The sequence below is a fragment of the Acipenser ruthenus genome, chromosome 29 (genome assembly GCF_902713425.1).
Source record: "Acipenser ruthenus chromosome 29, fAciRut3.2 maternal haplotype, whole genome shotgun sequence".
Taxonomy (NCBI): domain Eukaryota; kingdom Metazoa; phylum Chordata; class Actinopteri; order Acipenseriformes; family Acipenseridae; genus Acipenser; species Acipenser ruthenus.
This window is the reverse complement of record NC_081217.1, coordinates 17,858,561-17,881,975: the sequence shown is the minus strand read 5'-3', so window position 1 is coordinate 17,881,975 and position 23,415 is coordinate 17,858,561. Positions and strand designations below refer to the sequence as shown.

At 38.7% G+C, this 23,415-nt stretch overlaps 1 protein-coding gene and 2 long non-coding RNA genes across 3 annotated transcripts in view; all 3 read left to right on the top strand.

Annotated features, from left to right (window-relative positions):
- The window catches only part of LOC117964446 (complement receptor type 1-like), a 105,983-nt gene that overhangs the window by 62,462 nt on the left and 20,106 nt on the right, over window positions 1-23,415 (top strand). The window lies entirely within an intron of this gene.
- Window positions 2,795-3,937, top strand: LOC131702103 (uncharacterized). Its single transcript, XR_009309278.1, has 3 exons — window positions 2,795-2,948; window positions 3,440-3,539; window positions 3,870-3,937. It is a non-coding gene; the product is annotated as an uncharacterized LOC131702103 (long non-coding RNA).
- On the top strand, window positions 9,643-14,663 carry LOC131702104 (uncharacterized). The gene is made up of 3 exons (XR_009309279.1): window positions 9,643-10,288; window positions 13,265-13,676; window positions 14,401-14,663. It is a non-coding gene; the product is annotated as an uncharacterized LOC131702104 (long non-coding RNA).

Below are 23,415 nucleotides of genomic sequence, written 5' to 3'. Positions count from 1 at the left end.
TGCCTCCACCGCAAGGAGCAGAGCAGCAGGAGCTGCCTCTGCCTCCGCCACCTCCACCGCTTCCTCCACTAGGAGCAGAGGAGCAGGAGCTGCCTCTGCCTCCACCACCACCAGGAGCAGAGCAGCAGGAGCTGCCTCTGCCTCCACCATCTTCACCGGCAGGAGCAGAGCAGCAGGAGCTGCCTCTGCCTCCGCCACCTCCACCACCACCGCCAGGAGCAGAGGAGCAGGAGCTGCCTCTGCCTCCACCACCGCCAGGAGCAGAGGAGCAGGAGCTGCCTCTGCCACTTCCAGGAGCAGAGGAGCAGGAGCTGCCTCTGCCTCCGCCACTGCCAGAAGCAGAACAGCAGGAGCTGTCTCTGCTTTCCGTACCTCCACCACAGGGAGTACGGTAGCCGGAGCCCCAGAAAGGGGAGCTGTCGGCCACGAAGAAGGGGGAGGAGGTCTGGAGACCACCAACCCCAGCAGCAGTTTCGCTGCCGGAGATCGTGGGGGAGGTCCGGAGACCTGCTCCCACTGCAGCAGTTTCGCTGCCGGAGATCGTGGGGGAGGTCCGGAGACCTGCTCCCACTGCAGCTTCTTCGCTGCCGGCAGTACTGTGGTCGGAGCCCCACCAAGGGGAGCTACCGGCTACGAAGGAAGGGGGAGAGGTCAGGAGACCAGCATCCCCCGCAGCAATTTCGCTGCAAGCATGGACCAGCAGGCTGTCAGCCGTGCCACTACCGGCAGGGGTGCTGACAGCATTGCCAGCCATGGGCCCACCTGAAGCCTCCCTTCCCAGCCCGAGACTTTGTCCTGGACTGCTGGGTTTTTAAGGGGGGAGGTGGCCATTGAGGCCATGTGTGCTTTGCACAGGGGGGGGGGTATATGTGGCAATGTGCCCCGCCCCTGTGTGCTTATTATGTGTTGTATGTTGCGTGCGTGTGTTAATGTTGGTGTATATTCATTGGTACACGGGATATAAACGGGTCTGTGTTTCACGTGTATTTAAAAATGTAGATTTATATTTAGGCACGAGGAGGGCACAAATCACTTCACGTGCTGGTTAAATGTAATATGTGAGCACGGGGTTGCACAGAATTAATTCACGTGCTGGGATTCAAGTGAATAATTAATTAGTAATTGAATCCCAGCACAACAGTATATATAGATGCACGTTTCTTTCAGTCAGGGTTGGGTGTTCGAGAGTGGAGAAGGGGAGAGAGAGAGGAGTTAAAATAAATAAGATCGTAAATATAAGTGTTTGTACTCACCGTGTTTGTTTGTCTCTCCGTGCACCGTTTGTTAAGTGTTTAGTACATTTTGTTTGTCTATTTATTTTGGCGCAAGTGCCGTGTCCTGTTTTGTTTTGTGTTCAAACCTTTTATTTTCTGTTCAGTTGTTTATTAAATGCTGAGCGCGATCACGCGCTCAGCTTAACCAAAACTCTAAGTCTCTGTGTTACTTCCTGGCTCTGGTCTGACGCCACCCCCTCCGGCCGTCTTTGTGACAATATATTATAGGAATTTGTTCATAAAACAAAGTCAATGAAATTGAATCGGTCGTACTGGATGTTGGAAGCTGTACCTTGTCAGCTATTCCCACATGTTTCACTGCGCAGCTGATTTCACAAGAATACAGAGACATGTTAACCACGAAAAAGGAAAAATATTGATTATTGTCTAACGACCTTCTGTTAGAAGTACATCTTATTCTGGTAATTAAAAATAGTAATTACATTAAATAAGAATTATTCCATGCTGCACAATCACAGGCTTTATTTCCAGCATGCAGACATGGCTCTTTCATTCCATTGCAAACTGTGTTCCATCAACATCCTTCATTATTCATGTGACCCTGAGGATCTGTACCCACGCCCCCTTTCCAGATCTCCACAAACGATCTTCCTTCTCTTAATAATAATGCTACTCTAATACAGTCTGCATGTGGAAGGGCTGTTCCACATGTTTGCTGTATGGATGACCTCAGATTGTATTACAAATTCCTTGTGTAAAGTTAGCCCTAAAAAAAGTCTTGTAGAAAGATATTTTGGCTGAAGCCATCTATGTTACTCATGCAGAGTACCTTAGGTAATATAACAAAGAGGTTGCCTTGTGCTCTTAAAGTAATTTGGGGTAGTCCAACAATCCTATCAAAAGTTGTTACAGGAGTTGTCTGTTTGTAACTGTACTTTACCAGTTCTACCCCAATCCCAAGCTGTGCCACCCTATTCCGCTGCTATCAAGAATGTACGGCTTTCATTTCTCATTGAACTGTTTCAGCAGTCTGGGTCTCTGCATTACTCTGCGTTCAGGGGAAACCACGATAGTTGGTGTCATTTAATGGATTTTTAAAGTTCTGTGGATGCACAGCGGTAATGTATGTGCCACTGAAATCTGTATTATTATTATTATTATTATTATTATTATTATTATTATTATTATTATTTATTTATTTCTTAGCAGACGCCCTTACCCAGGGCGACTTACAGTCGATGTAGGCTAAAGAAGGTGCCAGTCCATTCTTATTCACACATGCGTTTGTCATACTTGTATTTTTACACATACAGTGCGTACCCTCAAGGTGAATGACACCGGTAGTGCTAGGCAGTCTAAAAGCAGGAGAGCTGTCAGATCCCTTGGCTCGTTTATCACAGCATCTTAAAATAATAATAATAATAATAATAATAATAATAATAATAATAATAATAATAATAATAATAATAAATAACAATAATAATACAGTTTGTAATGGTGAAATCACTAAACTGGATATCTTGCTCTTTTTAGGACAATGTGGCAATCCTCCAGATTATCCCAATGTGATAACCGTAACTCAACCACCACATGACTTCGTAGAGGGATTTACAATCACTTATGCATGTCAGAGTGGGTATGTACGGAAGAGTGGATCTACAACAATCACCTGTACCAATTCACAGTGGTCACAGTTGACCTTGGTGTGTGAACGTAAGTATGATTTTGATATTTGTTTTAATGGTGTGTGTTATTGTATTGCTAGACTACTTAATCACTAATTTGTTGGTTTGTGTTGGTAGGGAGCCACGGACGGACACTTTTTTTTTTTTAATTCTGTTTTAAATTATCTTTGAAAAAGTAGCTATTGACTGTTTGACTGCCTTTGACTATATGTCTATTAACCAACTAAAGGTTATTTTTACTAAGTGTGTGCTGTCTGCAAGGGAACTGTTCTCTTAAACAATTCTATTTGTCTCAATGATATTATGTAAGTGGAATTTAAAATAAATCAGGAATTCGGTTCAGTCGAAGTATTTATGAGTATGGAGATACAGTACTATGGTGCAGGTGTTGCTAAATACTAACATTTACAAAAACACACATTTGTGTGCAATGTAGGGAACAATTAAACTACTTTTGGATAATGTCTGTACAATGTGCTCTGTACTCATTTCAGATTTTGATTGTATATTTTCTTTCAGGCCGATCATGTGGAAGTCCAGGAGAGATACTTAATGGACACTTTAATACTGATGAGGGTGTTCTTTTTGGAGACAAGGCTTATGCAGTTTGTGATGAAGGGTGAGTATGTTGTGGTTGATGCTCAAGATTATTAAGGTTGGGGTAGTATGTGCATATAATCCAGTAATGAGATGTATTATTACTATAATAATATTACTGTTCTTGTCCTGGGGAAGCATGTCCCTGTCATCAGTGATATAGTGCAGGTGCTCATATGTAAATTACACTTTAAGATTTGCATCTTCTCCAGTTGTGATCAAAATTACTGTGGGTTGTATTTAGCTACATTTCTGAAAGCAACACTGTTTTAAAAGCTGGCAATAAACCACGTAGTTGCAGCTAGATTAAAAAAAACAAAAAAAAAACATTAGGGTTTCTTATTTGTTTTAGATTCCAGTTGGCAGGCAATGGTGTCAGAAACTGTCGCGCTGCTGGCTGGGACGGTGACATTCCTATATGTGAAAGTAAGTAGGCTTGTGTGTTTTTACAAAAAAATAAAATGTTTTTAAATATAATTGTTCTATGTATAGAATATCATATAGGATGCTGTACAGTGCAAGATGATAGGAACTCCGGGCAGCAGTGTGGAGTAGTGGTTGGGGCTCTGGACTCTTGACCGAAGAGTTGTGGGTTCAATCCCCAGTGGGGGACACTGCTATTGTACCCTTGAGCAAGGTACTTTACCTAGATTGCTCCAGTAAAAACCCAACTGTATAAATGGGTAATTGTATGTAAAATTAATGTGATATCTGTATAATGTGAAATAATATATAATGTGATATCTTGTAACAATTGTAAGTCGCCCTGGATAAGGGCGTCTGCTAAGAAATAAATAATAATAATAATAAAATAATAATAACTCCACGAGAGGTCAGAGTGGCTACTGGCTGCTCTCACCTTCAGGGGGTGCAATTCAGCTTGTATTTAACACAACACCCAGTTCTATATTTCTTTTAAGGTAGAGTTAAATAAGAATAGTTTAACGGTATAGTTTTCTTTTTTTGTTTTTGTATTGAAATTAACTTTTCTTCTTTGTACATGAATATTAGTATATGAATAGTGTCCGTGCCATATACTGAAAAATAAATAAAGCTGTACATGGATTTAGTCTGCAGTTTGAGTGGAATTATCTTGCCTAGACCGGTATACAGGTTAGCAATGTTGAGAGATTTTGCACAATGTTTAATTATAAGGTGCAGAGTAAACTATTAGCACATCTTGCCGACATTAGATGTTCCTTTAGACGTTTCCTAACCAAATGCAAGTGTGCAAATACCATGTATTATCTATCTATCTAACTGTTTATGTATTGATTATGTGTAATGTAATGTATTAAAGATGCATTTGATATAAACCATTGATTTTGATTAGGCTGATATCTGGAATAAGGATTTTTTTTCTCTAGTTATTAAGTGTCGAGACCCTCCATCGATTGTAAACGGTGAAATCACAAACCCACCTCAGGGATCTGTCACATTTGGCACAGTTATTATTGTGAGATTAAGAGTGCCAAAGGGGTTAGAGACACAGAACGACCCGGAACTACAATTCCCAACAACGGGGCAAACACACCTTGCATGACGGGTAACAGCGGTAGCTTTAAAAAGCTGCGGGAATCAGTTAGAGGGGAGAGTGAGAACAGGTGCACACACGAGCCGTGGGACGGGAGAGTACCTAACCAAGACGAAAGTGGGCAGCTGCATTGGGAGCGAGATTGGGATATTAACCAGTGGTAACCCAGAGGAATAGAATTTTAGCACTGGTTTCTAAAAACGGTACAGCGTAGTGGGGCATTACATTGAAGCAACCTTGCGGACTACCATTGTCACCAGTCGGAGACAACCATTGTTTCTACAGCGGGACAGTGCACGGTGGTTTTACCTTGAAAACAACACGGCGGACTACAGGCTTCCCTGCATCGGAGCAACGCAGAGAACACGGATTGCTGTAGAGTGAGTACGCTGTGTTTTACCTTGGATATGCTGGGAGCTACTGAAGTACGGGACTTGTGTGTATTCAAACAGAGTGCTTAAAGACTGTATCAAAAGCCCACGAACTGGGCAAGTGATTAACCCAGGAGAACTGTGTCCAGCTGGAAGTGTTGAACGGTGTAGAAATACGCAGGGACACAGAAAGGGTGATTTAAATTAAACACAACTTTATTGTATGTCCGGGGAACAGTGGAACCTGCAACAAAAGAGAGGCGAGAGTTAGAGAACGCTCATTGCTCACTGTTTATCACCTGTATTAATTCTATTCTACACAGCAGTGTTATTACTTACCTTTACGAAAGGTTGGCCGGGTGTTGGGGCCGCACTCTACCGCAAACAGACTTCCGGGGCTGTCGGGAGTACAAACCTGTGAGTAGGACGGGGACTATCACGACTCCACGGCGCCATCTGGTGGATGTCCGCGACAACCTGAAAAAGAGAAAGAAGCCACAATACCAAGCCAACTCCAAAGAAACTTGGATACAACAAGCAACTACTTACCTGAGGGTCTCGCTCCACAAAGAAAGTCCTGGACTGTGTTTATTTGAGTTTGGTTATTATTTGTCTTGATAATTGGAACTTCTGTGTGTTCATTTGTGGAATATAAGAGGAAAAGAAAAATCATTAAAACAGAAATCTCCTTGGACCTGGGTCTCTGTCACGTTCTTCTGCACCAAAACAGGCACTACTTGCACATCTCATACTTACGTGGACTATACCAGTTCACATTGCCTACAAGTGTAATGAAGGGGTTCTGGTGGGTAATAGGGAGCTTGTTTGCACCAAATATGGAAACTACAGTAGTGCTCCTCCAGCATGTAAAGGTATGTATTGCTTTGTTTAATGATGTAACTGTGTGATTTTGAGGGATGTGTCATTCTAGAAGGGGTAGATTGATCTCTGATGGACCCCCGGCTGCCACCTCATCACACAAACGTAACACATCACTCCCCACTAAAATATAATGAACTGTTTAATAAAACAAACACAAAAAACCAACCTCGGTTTGAAACGATGATGTCACTGTACCTCTTGCAGACGTATTTGTAAGTTTTAACACACCGGCACACAATCCATCCCTGGTTTTGATGAAATGTTTAACAATACAATAATATTGTAATTAACCCCGCTGTCAGGCTGGCCAAACTGAACACAGCCACCTTTACATCCACCCTAATACACCGTTTGGAATCAAGTGACCTTTTGGTTTCAGTTTGAACGATAGTCTCCATTCTGTTACTTTATATTTTTTATTAAGATCTATAATTTAAAAGTAATATTCATACAGTGTTCACAAAATCACTTATATATACGTATGCGGATAATGGGTTATTAATTAATTTCTTCATTGAAAATGTCGCTTTAATTTCCAACTATAGCAGACTCAGCTTTTCAAGTATTTTCTAGATCTATGCTACAGCCATTTAATGGTAATCTGTTTGACCATTACTTGTTTGTTATTACAGATCATAAAGGCTGCCGTTCTGTTCAAGTGGAGAATGGCTATAAGACAGCTGGATTTGGACCAGTTTATAACTATGGGGATTTCATTGCCTTTGCTTGTAATCCTGGGTATATTCTCCATGGCACTGACACTGTTACATGTGGAATAAATGAAATTTGGGAACCTGAACTTCCGACTTGCCAAAAAGGTAAGTACCATTCACGCTTTGAGATAAAACACTAACTTGAAATACAGTAAAATACAGGGCAGCAGTGTGGAGTAGTGGTTAGGGCTCTGGACTCTTGACCGGAGGGTTGTGGGTTCAATCCCCAGTGGGGACACTGCTGTTGTACCCTTGAGCAAGGTACTTTACCTAGATTGCTCCAGTAAAAACCCAACTGTATAAATGGGTAATTGTATGTAAAAATAATGTGAAATAATGTATAATGTGATATGTTGTAACAATTGTAAGTCGCCCTGGATAAGGGTGTCTGCTAAGAAATAAATAATAATAATAATAATAATAATAATAATAATAATAATAATAATAATAATAATAATAATAATAATAATAATAATAATAATAATAATAAACATCATGCTGACCAGCAAACCTTCAAGAGAGTTCTTATTGTCTGTTGTAAACTATTAAAGGTAATATAGGAATTATGTATTTATTGATAACATCTATGTTACATTATTTGTTAAGTCAGTATTAGCCTTGTATAAACCTGAATTAAATCGGTGTGTACTGTACATGTGGTGATTGCTGTGTAGTTTTAACAATACCTTCCTGTAGATCTGTAATACTATATTTGACATTGCTAAAATGTTCCTTTTTGATAAGTTTTAAATATTCATTACAGGTAAGATAATTATGATCTGAATGAGACTGCACCAAAGAGATGAGTTAAAACCCAATCCTTGTTTCAATGGCAAAACATTTAACCTATTGGCAGTTCCACTGTTTGTTTTCAAACACATGCTCATGTGAAATGCTTGGGTCTTGGTTTGAGGAACACTGTTCAGTAGCACATTCAGTGTGAGATTCAATATACAATGTTAATGTGCTGAACTTGCATTTTGAACGCTATTTAAACAGTCAAGCATCAACCTAATTGTTTTATTTATTTTATTTTAGCTACAACAACAACAACCACCACCACCACCACAGAAGTGCCTCCAACAGCCTCTCCAGGTAATGTGTTTAACCATTATTAACACCCCCACCCCCCAACCCCCCCTCTAAATCTGCTGATCCCGCTTATCATCCCAGGCTGTAGATTTACATTACAAATAGGAATTGTGCATGCAGCCATGGATTAACTATGGGGGGCGGACCGGCAGACATGGCTTCGTCAAAGCTTGAACCCATTGTAGAAACATAGGACCAAATTTAGAAAGTGTGAAAAACAAATACGGCCACTCAGTCCTATCAAAAGCTTTTTTTTTCAGCATCTAAAGATACTGCTGCAGAGGGAGACCAGAGGAGATTGGCTTTCAATATTATATGGTACAGCCTTCTCGTGTTATTAGAAGATAGTCGGCCAGGCACGAAACCAACCTGGTCCAAGTGTATTAGTTATGGGATAACTTTTTTCTAAGCAGAAAGCTAGGGATTTAGCAAATATTTTATAGTCGTTGTTTAGTAGGCTTTACGGGCGATAGCTGCCCATTTCCATTGGGTCTTTACCTGGTTTTGGCAGAAGGGAGATTGTGGCCATCTTCATCGTAGGCGAGAGAGCCTGTGTTTCTATTATTTCATTGATTATTTAAGAAGGATTGGTGTTAAAAGGTGGTGGAAATATTTAAGAAATTCAATACTATAACCATCTCCTCCAAGAGCCTTCCCAGAATCGGAAACGTGATTTCCGATTCCACTAGGTGCTGCTCAAGATTTTCCATATCCTCCTCTCCAACTACGGGGAGATTAAAATTCTTAAAAAAACTGTCCAATTTCATGTTATCTACAGAGAATGACTTACATAATGTGGAATAAAACAGTTTAAAAGCTATTTGAAAGAAAAAAGTACATCGTCACAAAAGCCAATTCTTGCGTTCGTGCATAACACGATCATTTATTTCAAGCAATAGTCATCAATAGTTTGTTATATTAGTACAGCAAAATACCATATTATATTTTAATTGAAAGGTTCTGGAAAGCAGGTCTATCTGTGTCTCCGATGACAGTGTTAAAATGCCTCCAAGCTTTCCCACTCGTGTTGACGTAACATTCCCCCGACAGACAAGGACCAATCAAAACGCTAGACTGTTATGCGGTTCCATCCAGGGCTTGTGTGAGTTTCCAGCTATGATTTTTTTAAACTATTGTTATCCAGTAAATAGTAACAGTTCCACTAGCACGATAAACAATGCTGGTATTTTTTCTAATATCCTTTTTGCTGCAGGTGTCCGTCAGATACATTAATACTATTCCACTTATATTATGCCCCTGAGGGGTCTTTGTTTTTGCTTCCTTTATAATATATATATATATATATATATATATATATATATATATATATATAAAAAAATATAATATTATTCATAAAACAAAGTCAATGAAATTGAATCGGTTGTACTGGATGTTGGAAGCTGTACCTTGTCAGCTATTCCCACATGTTTCACTGCGCAGCTGATTTGACAAGAATATAGAGACATGTTAACCACATTAAAAGTAAAAATAAAATTATAGTTTAATGACCTTCTTTTACTAGTACAGCTTAATAAAAAAATTAAATAAAAATAATTCCGTGCTGCAATGTCAAGGGTTAGGGTTAAAGATGACAAGGATGGATCATCAGTTAAACAAAGGTTTTGTGTCTCACCAAAAAATATTGAATCCTAATCCCCCCCCATATGGTAAGTAGGGGGTGAACTCCCCTCTTGTTCTGTCTATGCCTTTAATGGATTAAAACTGGACATGACTGTAGTTTAAATTGTATTGAATAATTTCAAATCTATATTGAAAGTTCACTTTTAATCTGATCGAACCTAAGCTATTTCACGTGTGAGTTGTAAGTGTAAACATACCATTAAAGACCTAGGCCAGACACAAAGCAATTGTTGGTCTTGACTCGCCTAGCACTGTAGCAGAACAGACTCGACTACAGAACCAGGCCTCAGTCCAGCACAATTTGAAACCATGGATTAGCAACGAAACATTTGTTTAAAAAAAGTTTGACCGTAATTAGGCTTTATCATATTGTTGAATTTTAAGATTGTGAACATTCAGTCCTGTCGTTCTGATCATTTAGAATCACTTGACAATCTCTTTTTTCTTAAAGGAATCATTGTTGGTATACTTGCTACAGTCCTAGTTACTGTTGCTGCTGCTGTGCAGTCTATTGCCGGTGTTTCAAAAACAGGAAAGGGTGAGTCAGTTTTATATTGTTTATAATTGTGTCTGTAAACTTGCTTCTGCTGGCCTTTTGAGCTTGCATGCATAAGCCCTTGAACTCTCTTACTGGACTCTGCCTAGAAAATGTCTATCTTGAAACTTGGTTTTAATAGTGCTACAGCCTTGATTATTTCAATTTTTCTCCACTTGGGAGGCATACAAGGAGATGTAGTTTTGTCTTGTCTATCAGTTTCCTGTGTTCCTGCAGATTAACTTCATTGGGCTTCTATGGCTTTCCCAAACACAGTTTGGGGTCTATCTTGATCATCTAACCAGCGTCAGATCCAAACACTGCCGTCGTTTAATGTATATATTATTCCTGCTTTATTAACAAAAGCGTGATTCACATGGGACTGTCATCAGAGTTGGTCAAAAGCAAAGGATTCGTTTTCATCAAGGAAAGTCTGTAAATTTCTAAATGAAATGCGATGCTGTGGCCAGAGAAGGCGCTTTTGTGCATGATTTGTAAACCAGGTGTAAAGGTGGAGGAAGAACGAAGTGTATCAACCTGAGCGCCTTTTCATTTCGTTGTACCTTCTTTTCCAAAGGCTAGAAAAACAATTTTGTCCCTTGATTGATACGCATTTCCATACATCTCTCCAAATGCATCGTTCAAAGCACCCATTTTTTTTTTTTTTAAGGTCACCAATTAGGTTGTGTTTTGGTTATCATCAATCGTAGCGTTTTACTGAACTGTTGAACCTCAGAACAGATCTACCAATTTTAATATTATGTTATAGTTTGTTGTAAAAGCTGGTATTGCTTTGAGGTGAATACCCCTGAAATGCTCAGTGTCAGTGGGGTAACTCTTAGTGTGCCTCATGGATTTTTATTTTTTTTATGCCACATGCCAGTTCTGAATTCTTTTTTTTTTCCTGCCAGGCAGTGATAATCAACATGATGTCAGTGTAGTTTGGGACCCGTCCGATTTTCATTAATTTATTTTGAGAAACACATTTTGATGGCTAGAAGTTTGTCGAGATTACCCTCAGTGCCCTCTTCTAACTTTGGCTGGACTAAGATATTTTTTGCTCCGCAGAATGTAGTTTGCGCTTGGAGCACTGGCTGGCTGCACTAAACTACTTTAAATGACAATACAACAGTTAGAAAGTCTAAATCCTTTCTTGTTTAAATATTTTGGGATTGCAGCGCAAATGTGAGTTATCGAAGGAATTTGTCTAAAGTCGACATCCAGTGAGTGTCCTAGGATGGCATGGGTAAGAGTTAAACTGTGCTTTCAGGCTTCACTTTTCACTGGCATCTCGTAAGAGCGAGTTTTACATGTAAAGTAGGATAAGAGTTTGTCCAATTATAATGAAACTTGGTAAGGACATTCATTTGCACAATATCTCTCTAGTATATGGAGGGGCCCGCTCCTATGTCTGTGTGTCTCTCTCTTTCTCTACTTTTCAAATGAAACAAACCATAATGGAGAAAAATACACATTATTATTAATAATAATAATAATAATAATAATAATAATAATAATAATAATAATAATAAAAATAATAATAATAAAAATAATAATAATAAAAATAATAATAATAATATCTTAATGCAGTAACAATTTTTACACAAATAAATCCACTGTAGAATGGCAGAGTACCGATGCAGATTAAAGCACCAGGGAACATCTTTAATGTAAACCTAGCCACTACTCAAAGTCTTGGAGCTACATTTTCGGGTCTGAATTTTCAGCGTACTCGTCTGTAACCCTTTCCCAAATAACTTATTAGAAGGTAAGTGTATTTCCTGCACCAAGCAGGAGGTGATCAGGGAGAAGTCAGCTGACTAAGCAGTGTTGTTCTCGCTTGTTTGATACGTAGCAAGATAGTTTTATCACGTCTGCTTCGCGATATTAAAAATGATTGTGAACGAGGTGAAACAAAAGATAAGGCAGGGTTTATGTCATGTAGTGGATAATTGTTTGAGAGGTGAATCAGAAGTGTGGAATTATTTTGGAATCATAGCAAATTAAAATAATGAACATGTGACTGGATTCATTATGTTTTTGTGAACGACAGCCACAAAACTGGTACATCATCTCTGCGAAAGCACAGGTGTAGCTCCCTTTCAACTGGTGCTATTTTTCTCTTAATCTGACTTTCCCTGCTTTGAGCGATGAGGAAGGCTGTTCAGTGCCTGCACTTGGGATTCTCTAGATAAGATCAAAGCCAGGGAAAGCAAATTTAGAGAGAAGAGATAACTCTGTATTGGAGCAACACAACCCAGAACCACTCGGATTACAAATTCCAATTAAAGCAATTAAAAAAAAAAAAAAAAAAAAATTTGAAGCTAATTATCTTTATCATCGATCTTGTGACAGAAGAAACAGAGGTGTTGGTGTTTTTATAATATTTATATTTCATCTTGTGCTTGTTGATCAATTATCTCTTGATTTTATTTATTTTGTTCCTGGCTTGTGAACATGTATTTTCAACGTCTAGCTCATAACACACTACACATGAACATGAAATGAACTCAGCTATTAAAGATGACTCTGCTGAGTTTGAGTTATCTATTAATTGTGTGTCACCTTTTTTGTGCCTGAAGAATCTCTCTACTCTTTTGCAAGCCTTTAAAACAAGATGATTTAGTTAGTGAGATTTCTGTTTAGGTTAGTCAACTAATTCTGTATTTGCTGTGGAAACTTTCAAAGCAGTGGAAGTTGGTACACATGTATTTTGAAGTAGATGAAAGATATAGTTCGAATGAACTACTGTCCCAGACGTGTATAATTTGTAAATACAAATCAGGGCTTCTTTCATTAACTGTTCTGCAGCAGATAAGTCTAGCCATGGCTCTAGAGAAAGCTGCTAAACTTATGATGAGGGTATAATATTAAACCCATGCAAGCAAGTAAATTTTTTTTTTTTTTTTTAAATTTAGTCGTTGCCAATTTGTTTTTTTATTATTTTCTCCCCAATTTGAAATGCCCAATTATTTTTAGGCTCAGCTCACCGCTACCACCCCTGCACTGACTCGGGAGGGGTGAAGATGAACACACGCTGTCCTCCGAAGCGTGTGCCGTCAGCCGCCCGCTTCTTTACACTCTGCAGACTCACCGTGCAGCCGCCTACAGCGTCGGAGGACAACGCAGCTCTGGGCAGCTTACAGGCAAGCCCGCAGGCGCCCGGCCAGACTACAGGGGTCGCTGGTACGCGATGAGCCGAGGAGACCCTGGCCGACCTAACCCTCCCTCCCCCCGGATGACGCTCGGCCAATTGAGCACCGCCCCCTGGGAGCTCCCGTCCACGGTTGGCTGTGGAATAGCCTGGACTCGAACCGGCGACGTCCAGGCTATAGCGAGCATCCTGCACTCTAGCGAGTGCTTTTACTGGATGCGCCACTCGGGAGCCCAGGTAAGTACATTTTAATGTATGCAGATTCAAATGATAGAGAAATGAATGTTGTATCACTGTAGGAGCCACAGCCCACAGCGTTTATTTTATTTGCTCATGTACAGCAGTTCGTTTGTCTTGGGTTGAGATTTGCTCCTAAGTTAGTGAACTTCTCAGTTTTGCTGCAGAGTATGTTTCATCTCACCAACCACACACACTTATTGTTGAATGTCTTTTGGTCTTGTAAACTTAATACAATTGTATTCATATATGTACGGAATAACATAAAACAAAAAATAGAAATAGTGAGGACCCCAACTGGAAATGTACCAAGTTAGGAGGCTGTGTGGTCCAGTGGTTAAAGAAAAGGGCTTGTAACCAGGAGGTCCCCGGTTCCAATCCCACCTCAGCCACTGACTCATTGTGTGATCCTGAGCAAGTCACTTAACCTCCTTGTGCTCCGTCTTTCTGGTGAGACGTAATTGTAAGTGACTCTGCAGCTGATGCATAGTTCACACACCCTAGTCTCTGTACGTCGCCTTGGATAAAGGTGTCTGCTAAATAAACAAATAATAATAATAATACTACTAAAGTTACCAAGTCTAATTTCATTGAAACTGAGTATGCAGCGTCCATTCAAGGTTTATTTGAATTGCAACTTGGGTACATTTTCCACTGGAGTATATAACTGTATTGTACATTGAAAGTGTATTCATGTCTGTTTTGTGTTTGTTGTGTTTTGCAGGAAATCCTCTTCTCCTCCTCGTACTGATGCTGTTTATTAAATTAATGCCGTTCATCTGAAAAGGATTGTCTACAGTGGTGTGCATCAATACAGGCACTATGATCTGATTTTATTTTTATTTCACTGAACATTCAGTTGTGTGCACCACTCGCTTTCAGCAATACAGTAGGGGAGGGGAGGGAGTTTGAAATGAATAGTTTAGTAGCTCTTGCATTTGACAGCATCTAAAAATTGCAAAATCTCTTACTGTTGCACAATCTTTATATATATATATATATATATATATATATATATATATATATAAATATATATATATATATATATATATATATATATATATATATTTATATATATATATAATATAAACTTTTATGAAAGGCCAATATTACCACAGACCTGTTATACTCCTTCATACTGAAGTCCCATTGCAGAAAGATATACAATGTTGGATTAACACTGATGGGAATTGTACACATATGTAGATAATAGAACCTTAAGTGTGTGTGTGTGTGTATATATATATATATATATATATATATATATATATATATATATATATATATATATATATATATATATATATATATATATATATATATATATATATATATATAATATATATATATATATATATATATATATTAAATATATATATATATGTGTGTGTGTTGTATAAATTCTTGGATTTTTATAGAAACACTATTCTTAAGAAAGAGCATTGAAGTATGTGAAAAGAGTTTGTCAATTGAATTGTATCAATATCCAATGTCCCTGTACGTCAGACTCCAACCTAATGCACTGTACCGTAATTCATATCAAACAAACAGATCAAATGTGCCTTATTCTGTTTGTGAACGGGGTGCGGAAAGGGGTACAACCACTGGCTAAGGGCATTTGAAATGTCCACTTGGGGATTTTGCATATTTAGCTTTTCACCGAATCATCACTTTGCTTTTGAGAAATCTTTTTATTTTTCTCTGTACTGCTTTAATAAAAATGGGTTTAAAAAATAAAAAGATGCCTGTGTTTGTTTAACGTGTACCGGCCAGTTTTCATCCCCCTGAAATGTACAGTGATGTTGTGTGCTGTGTTAGCAATGAAATAGGAGTGGTGTGCTGGCACCCAGTCCCAGTGGAAAGTAAATCTCTTCCAGCTGCCAGAAAGTGCATAAAAACAATGAGGAGGGTGTCGGTAAACACAGCCGCTCCACTCCCAGACACCCATCTAGTACTGAGTGCAGAAGGATTTAGACATGTTTAAAGAAACTACATAACATCTGAAGTATGTAGTATCTGTAAAAGAACAGGAAAGAATCTCATATTGATGATGATAAGTTGTTCAATTGACCCAAGGTTTAAATCATGACGTATACAGCCATTTCTGAACCCTACCTGTCACGAGCCTCTGTGGGAAAGCAGGATGAATGGAGTACAGGTGGGGAGCAGGGCAAAACTGCACATATTATTAATTTATTAGCAGACACCCTTATCCAGGGAGATTTACAATTGTTACAAGTTATCACATTATTTATACATACAATTACCCATTTATACAGTTGTGTTTTTACTGGAGCAATCTAAGTAAAGTACCTTGCTCAGGGGTACAGCAGCAGTGTCCCCCACCTGGGATTGAACCCACAACCCTCCAGTCAAGAGCCCAGAGCCCTAACCACTACTCCACACTGCTGTTCTCTGTTAGCAAATCCTGTACATCAGTGGGGTACACTGGTCCCCAAAATATCAGGTCCAGTAGCCCCCAGATGTTCTTACATTCATTTTTAATTGCTGCAAGTCAATACAGTAGTAAGTTGTGATCAAGCAGAAAAAGGAGAACACTTATTTATGAAATATACTGTAGTTGCACCAATGGCAACATTGGTTACTACTGTACAGATGTATCTGCAGTGTAGAGAAGGACAATTTTAATGTTACCATCACAGTAATACCACAGGTTCTCAGTGGAAAGCTGAACTAGTGTACTATGCTGGTGTCTTGGATACTAATATTGCAGTAAAGAGTCCTGGCTCAGGTTAACTGATCAGAAGCAAGAAAAGCAATATAGCTCTGCAGAAAAAAAAAAAAAGTTCAGTGCTGTGGCAAGACTCCCATCCAGTGGATCTTTTAAGGCACTGCATTGTGAAGATATGGGTACAAAACTAACTCGCTGGTCTTGACCTGCTTCCAACAGTCATCCACATTCCATGTCTAATTTAAATGGTGATTTTAGTTTTTTGTAATTATGATGTATCCATTGATCTTGCACTACCTGATATTTTCATGGTTAGTCCCAATTGCAGACTGTGAAACCAGCTGTTTGGTTTCTTGGCTTTTCTTTTTCATTTTTAATTCAGATTAAACTGAATTTCCCTCACATTGCTTTGAATCCCATTCTGTGCTAGAGGTAGTGAGTTGGACCTCCCCTGATACCCATAGGAAACTTAGTTGGTAAAACAGTTAGTGACCGGGAAATGAACCCAAGTGCTTAACATAGATAATGTTAATCAGGGTCCCCTGCTGCTCAGCTGTAGTAGAAGCACACTTCTGTCCAGGATCAATGACGGTCCTCAAATCATGTTATACCAGCATTACGAAACCTTTCAAGACATTATACAAATGCATAAAAACTTTCCCTGTGCAGATCATCCAAGGCAGGCTGTTTTAGCAAGCCTATTAGTGTATTCATGCCCTGAATTTGCTAAGGACTATTTATTGAATTTTGAACAGTTTCTCCTTTTATATTATTATTTTTATTGTGCTTTTGACACTCAAAACAATACATAAATCAATTCAGCAACTTTTCAAGCAAGTGCCAGTGTTCTACCATTAGTGCTACCTGTAACACCCGTAAAACAAATATCCAAGGCGGCATGTTCTGACATCATAATACGACTGGTCAGAATTTACTATAGAATTTGTCCTATTATAGAATATACAAGGGTGGCACTTTCTGACATCAGAATGGAGCATTTCCGTAATAGACTACACTTGGGAAATACAACTCCCAGGGAGCTCCCCGCTTTCAAGCACGCAGCGTCAGCTTTCTAAAATCTCTATTCTGTATTTGTATAATTTGATACATTACATTGAGACTTCACTTTTGTGGTTAACTATTATAGTAGGTTATTATAACAATATACTTAAAGAGAAAATGTAAACAACAGGTAGATGAGTTAGACATTACAAAGTAGCCTGTCCTCAGATGAGGACAATGGCAGTTAAAGGGTTAAATCACGTCATCAGAGGCGTGCTCTTTGCGTCCTTACGTAACCTTGCTTGTTGACGCGAGTGGGCGGAAGGAATAAGGAGTTTACAGTAGGAAAACTAGCGGAGTATAAATACCTTCCTACGGCTCTGAAGCCGAATTTGTACTTTAGAAAGCGTCCTTAAATCCCCTCTAAACTACAACAGCAACGAATTTATATTCTTTATAATAATTAACCTCATCGTGAGGGAGGCCTACAATACAACGTCCTTTAGTGAATTGTTGTCCACTTTTAATTGTGTATTGAACATTCACGAAAAGGGAACTTAGAAGGAGAAAAGGCATTTTGTTGAATAAAGTCTACATTTCCAAGGCAGAGCCACAACCACAACCAGGCGAATCACAAAACCAAGGAATACCAGACGAGGACTCGGTGACGTAGTTTTCTTCTTGAACAATTTGAAGAGAATAACCAGGAAGAAAAATGCCTGGACGCAATACAAATTCTGCCGACAACGTGTTTATGATTTCACTATGTGTGGGGCTGGCCTTGCTCATTGTCCGTGTGTCTGGTAAGTCATATATACCGTTATATATATATATATATATATATATATATATATATATATATATAGTAGCAATAAGATCTGACACAGCGTATCACAGGCATGGATCCTAAAGACTGGTGCCAATGTGAAAATCAAGGACTTTTTAAAAGATATAATTAAATTCTAATTAATGGTTGTACAGTACAGGTTTAGGGTTATTTTGTGGTATGCGTTAAAAAGTGTTGCGCCGTGTGCTCGTCTTTCGCAAATTATTTTAGCCCGGAAAACAAGGGAACGCCCTAACCAGTACCCACTGTACTTTATGTACAAATGCTTTATTAGTATTACTAGTAATAACACTTGACAGTGGCTCACTAGGTTTAACTGCTAGTTAAAACAGCATGTTATGGTGGATTAAAATGAAGTAGGTCGCTTAGTGAGTGAAGCATTAAAAAGAATACCAAATGTCATGGTCATATAGGAAGTGAAATACCGTTATCTGGCTACCAAGATACGACTAGAACGAACAGATAAATTAAACCCACACGGATAGGTAGCAGGTGTCTATCTCGGTTCATAGTCTACGAATCAAGCCATTGATGTTATATTCGGATAATGCACATTTAATTTCTAAAACAGCTGTTAACAAAGCAACCCACTGGTCTAAGTATTGCTAATATTTGAATGTTTTTGTAAAAAAGTATCGGTATACTGTACTTTATCTGATATGGGTGGAGTCATCTTAATTCCTTTGTAAAACCTAGAAATGTACCAAATCTGTAATAAGAATCTAAATATCTGTTTTACAGAATACGAACCGTGGCTTTTTAATTTAATTACAGCAGAATATTTGAGATATGTGATACTGTAAGTGTCGTTAAGAGCGACAATGTTACTTTCTTTACTTTCATGAGGGCGGAATTTTAAACGTATTCATTTTGGCAGGATTTCAAAACAAAAATAAAAAACATATCCATAGGGTGCGGCAAAGAGGCTTCCTTGTCGAAATAATTTTGGTCCACATTGTTCCTAAAGACAGGATAGATTACTTATACTTACAAAAAAATGCAATAATGGTAAGTATTATTGGTTTGTGAGACCGGCTGTGCCACCCTATTTCGCTGCTACTGAGAACGTACAGCTTTCATTTTCCATTGAAGTGTTTCAGCAGTCTGGATTTCTGCGTTCAGGGGAAACCCTGTTATGATATTTGGTGCCATCTAATGGATTTCAAAAGTTCTGTGGGTGCACGGTGGCAGCATACATGCCACTGAAATCTAAATCTAGAGCCCCTTTCACTCTGGCACTCTTACCAGTGTCTCGACCTAGGTTCTTGCTACCCGGGTCTCAATGCCGCGTAGTGTGAAACCACGTACCCAGGTTGACACGCATTGACCCGGGTTGAGCGAGACAAAATGCATGACGGCCGTTCGTGAGCTGACGAAATAACAAACGGCCACACCTGCGTAAAGGTTTCACTTCCGCAGGGAATGTTTCTGTTTATTCTGTTTAGCCATATTTTTGTTGCTTGAGACACACCATGAGCCAGATTGCAGCAGGGATGAAGAAACATTTTCTCTAATCAACATTTGGGCCGACGGTTCAATCCAGAGAAGCTTGGATGGAAGCTTCCTTAACAATCTGCATTGATACGTGTATTGTTTACTTGCGTCTGTCACCCAGGTCAACCCTGCTTTATCAAACGCAGTGTGAAATCACGTACCCGACCCGCACGACACCAGGTTCTGACCCAGGTAGAGCATGCCAGTGTGAAAGGGGTTTAGGAGATATAGGCTAAAGGAGGTGCCTGTCCATTCTTATTCACACATGCGTTTGTCATGCTTGTAGTTTTACAGTTTTGTGATCAAATGCTTGTAGTTTTACACATACAGTACATACCCTCAAGGAGAAATGACATCGGAATTGCAAGGCAGATAACTTTAAGATCCCTTGGGTTGTTTAAAACAGCAAAATAAAGACAAGTTGTAGTGGTGAAATCACTCAACTGGATTGCTTGCTCTTTTTAGGACAATGTGACTATCCTCCAGAATATCAGACTGCCCTAATGAAAGATGAACATCTAACTCAAGGGCCACCTGACTTTGTCGAGGGATTTACAATCGATTATAAATGTCAGAGTGGGTATGTACGGGAGTCTGGATCTCCAAGAATCACCTGTACCAGTTCACAGTGGTCAGATCTGACCTTGGTGTGTGAACGTAAGTATGATTTTGATATTTGTTTTAATGATGTCTTATTGTATTGCTAGACTACTTAATCACCAAAAAATAGCTATTAACCATGTGATTATGCCTCTGACTGTTTATTAACCATCTAAAGGTTATTTTTACTAAGAATTTGTACTGTCTGCAAGGGGTGTTTGTTCTCTTAAACAATTCTATTTGTCTTAATGATATTATGTAAGTGGACAGTTTTTAATGAAATAAATCAGGAATTCGGTTCAGTCTAAGTATTTATAAGTATGGAGATACGGTACTAAAGTGCAGGTGTTGCTAAATACTAACATTTACAAAAATACACATTTGTGTGCCATGTAGGGAACAATTAAACTACTGTTTTTCAGCTTTTAGAGAATGTTATTATTTAGTTTTCAGGGATGGAAACTTCCAATGGAAAGTGCACCGCCATGCTGTCGTGTAAAATAATCATTTCAGATTTTGATTGTATTCTTTCTTTCAGGCCGATCATGTGGAAGTCCAGGAGAGATACTTAATGGACACTTTAATACTGATGAGGGTGTTCTTTTTGGAGACAAGGCTTATGCAGTTTGTGATGAAGGGTGAGTATATTGTGGTTGATGCTCAAGATTATTAAGGTTGGGGTAGTATGTGCATATAATCCAGTAATGAGATGTATTATTACTATAATAATATTACTGTTCTTGTCCTAGGGAAGCATGACCCTGTCATCAGTGATATAGTGCAGGTGCTCATATATAAATTACACTTTAAGATTTGCATCTTCTCCAGTTGTGATCAAAATGGATCAGTGTGCTGGTCTACATTTTAGTGATACTCGTGGTTCTAATCTTGTATTTACATCCTCGATGGGTTATATGTAGGGCTTCTGTTTTTCTGGTTTTATTAATTGTATTTTTCGTTGCTTATTTTTAGCTATTTTCGAGTTTTATGTAAATCGTTTTTTTCGGGGCTTTTGTTTTTGATATACTGTATGAAATTAGTGTTTTAAGTTACTTTCCAAAATGCTTGAGCGTTTTTTTTCTGTCAAAATATGTATAGTCGTAACTCGATAGTACTTGCTATCTGAACTGTAATACAGTTTGAAATCCTGCTAACAAGCCTCCATCCTGATTGTAATCTGGTTTTAAATCTCGCAAGCAGAGTTTCCAATAGAAATGTAGGAATGTGCTGTCATTCAGGGGCGGGTTTTAAAGTATTGAGAATGAATCAATGACAGATGCAAGTCAGGAAGGCGGGACATTGCCCAGCAGCACTGGGAAATGTATTTATTATTATTTTTGTAGTAGGTTTTATTTTTTAATGGGAATAGGGTAAAGTCAATGTGAATTGATTAACCATTTACACAGTTTTTTCCGGTGTTTTCCGATGTTTATTGGCTGTCCACCGATTTTCATTTTTTTTGTATCAGGTGTTTTATCGGTTAAAAGCGTAAATCAGAAGCCCTAGTTATATGTTAACCATATTTTTTGTCGATTCTTAAACCAGGCTGCAGTCATTTTTCTGATTCTAATTGACTGGAGAGACAAATGTGCATGCTGCACTGCCTAACCTCAGGGCTTTTATGAGAAAATCTTATGTTTTTGATAGTAATAATCTTTATTTTTATATAGCGCCTTACATAGTGGACCACCATCACAAAGCACTTTACAGGTGTAGGCTGTGAACTGTGCATTATATGCAGAGTCACTTACAATAGGACATTTGATTTAACATCTCATCCGCAGTATGGAGCACAAGGAGGTTCAGTGACTTGCTCAGGGTCACACAGTGAGTCAGTCAGTGGCAGAGGTGGGATGAAGGAAAGTGATTGTGCAAACCAGAAAAGGACAACACACATTGGACAGATTATATGGACAGCACTCGTGGAACCTTGTGGTTTTTCAGCTTTATGAATTACCATGGGCTCTATTTTTAGTTACATTTCTGAAAGCAACAATGGTTTAAAAGCTGGCGATGAACAACTTAGTTGCAGCTAGATAAAGAAATAATTATAATATTGGAGATTCTGAGGGTTTCTGTGTTTTAGATTTCAGATGGCAGGCAATGGTGTCAGAAGCTGTCGCGCTGCTGGCTGGGACGGTGCCACTCCTATATGTGAAAGTAAGTAGGCGTGTGTGTTTTTATTTTAAAAAAAAAAAAAAGTTTTTAAACATAATTTTGTTTTATGTATAGGATGCTGTACAATGCAAGCTGATAGGCACTCCACGAGAGGTCAGAGTGGCTACTGGCTGCTCTCACCTTGAAGGTGTGAAATTCAGCTTGTATTTAACACAACACCAAATTCTATATTGTTTTTAATGTAGAGTTAAATAAGAATAGTTTAACTGTAGGCCTGTGTATATATGTTTATCAATGTCATTGTTTTCCTGTATTGAAATTAACTTTTATTCTTTTTACATGGATATTCGAATATGAATAGGTTCAGTGCCATTTATTATTATTATTATTATTATTATTATTATTATTATTATTATTATTATTATTATTAATTTCTTAGCAGACGACATTATCCAGGGCGACTTACAATATATCACATTATACACATTATACATTATTTCACATTATACAGATATCACATTATTTTTTACATACAAATACTCATTTATACAGTTGGGTTTTTACTGGAGCAATCTTGGTAAAGTACCTTGCTCAAGGGTACGGCAGCAGTGTCCCCCACCTGGGATTGAACCCACGACCCTCTGGTCAAGAGTCCAGAGCCCTAACCACTACTCCACACTGCTGCCCGTATACTGAAATAATTATAATGCCTATACCTGTATACAGCTCAGAAATGTTGAGAGTTAAGATGTATTTGCACAACGTGCAGTCATAAGGATGTTGAATTAGAATTATCCTAACAAAATAAAACAACCTATTATATCTATCTATCTATCTATCTATCTATCTATCTATCTATCTATCTATCTATCTATCTATCTATCTATCTGTCTGTCTATCTATCTATCTGTCGACTGGTTGTGTCTGTCTTAGTGTGAGCGTGGAGGTGGAGGTTTGTGTGAGCGCTGGTGATCGTTTAGCCAGTG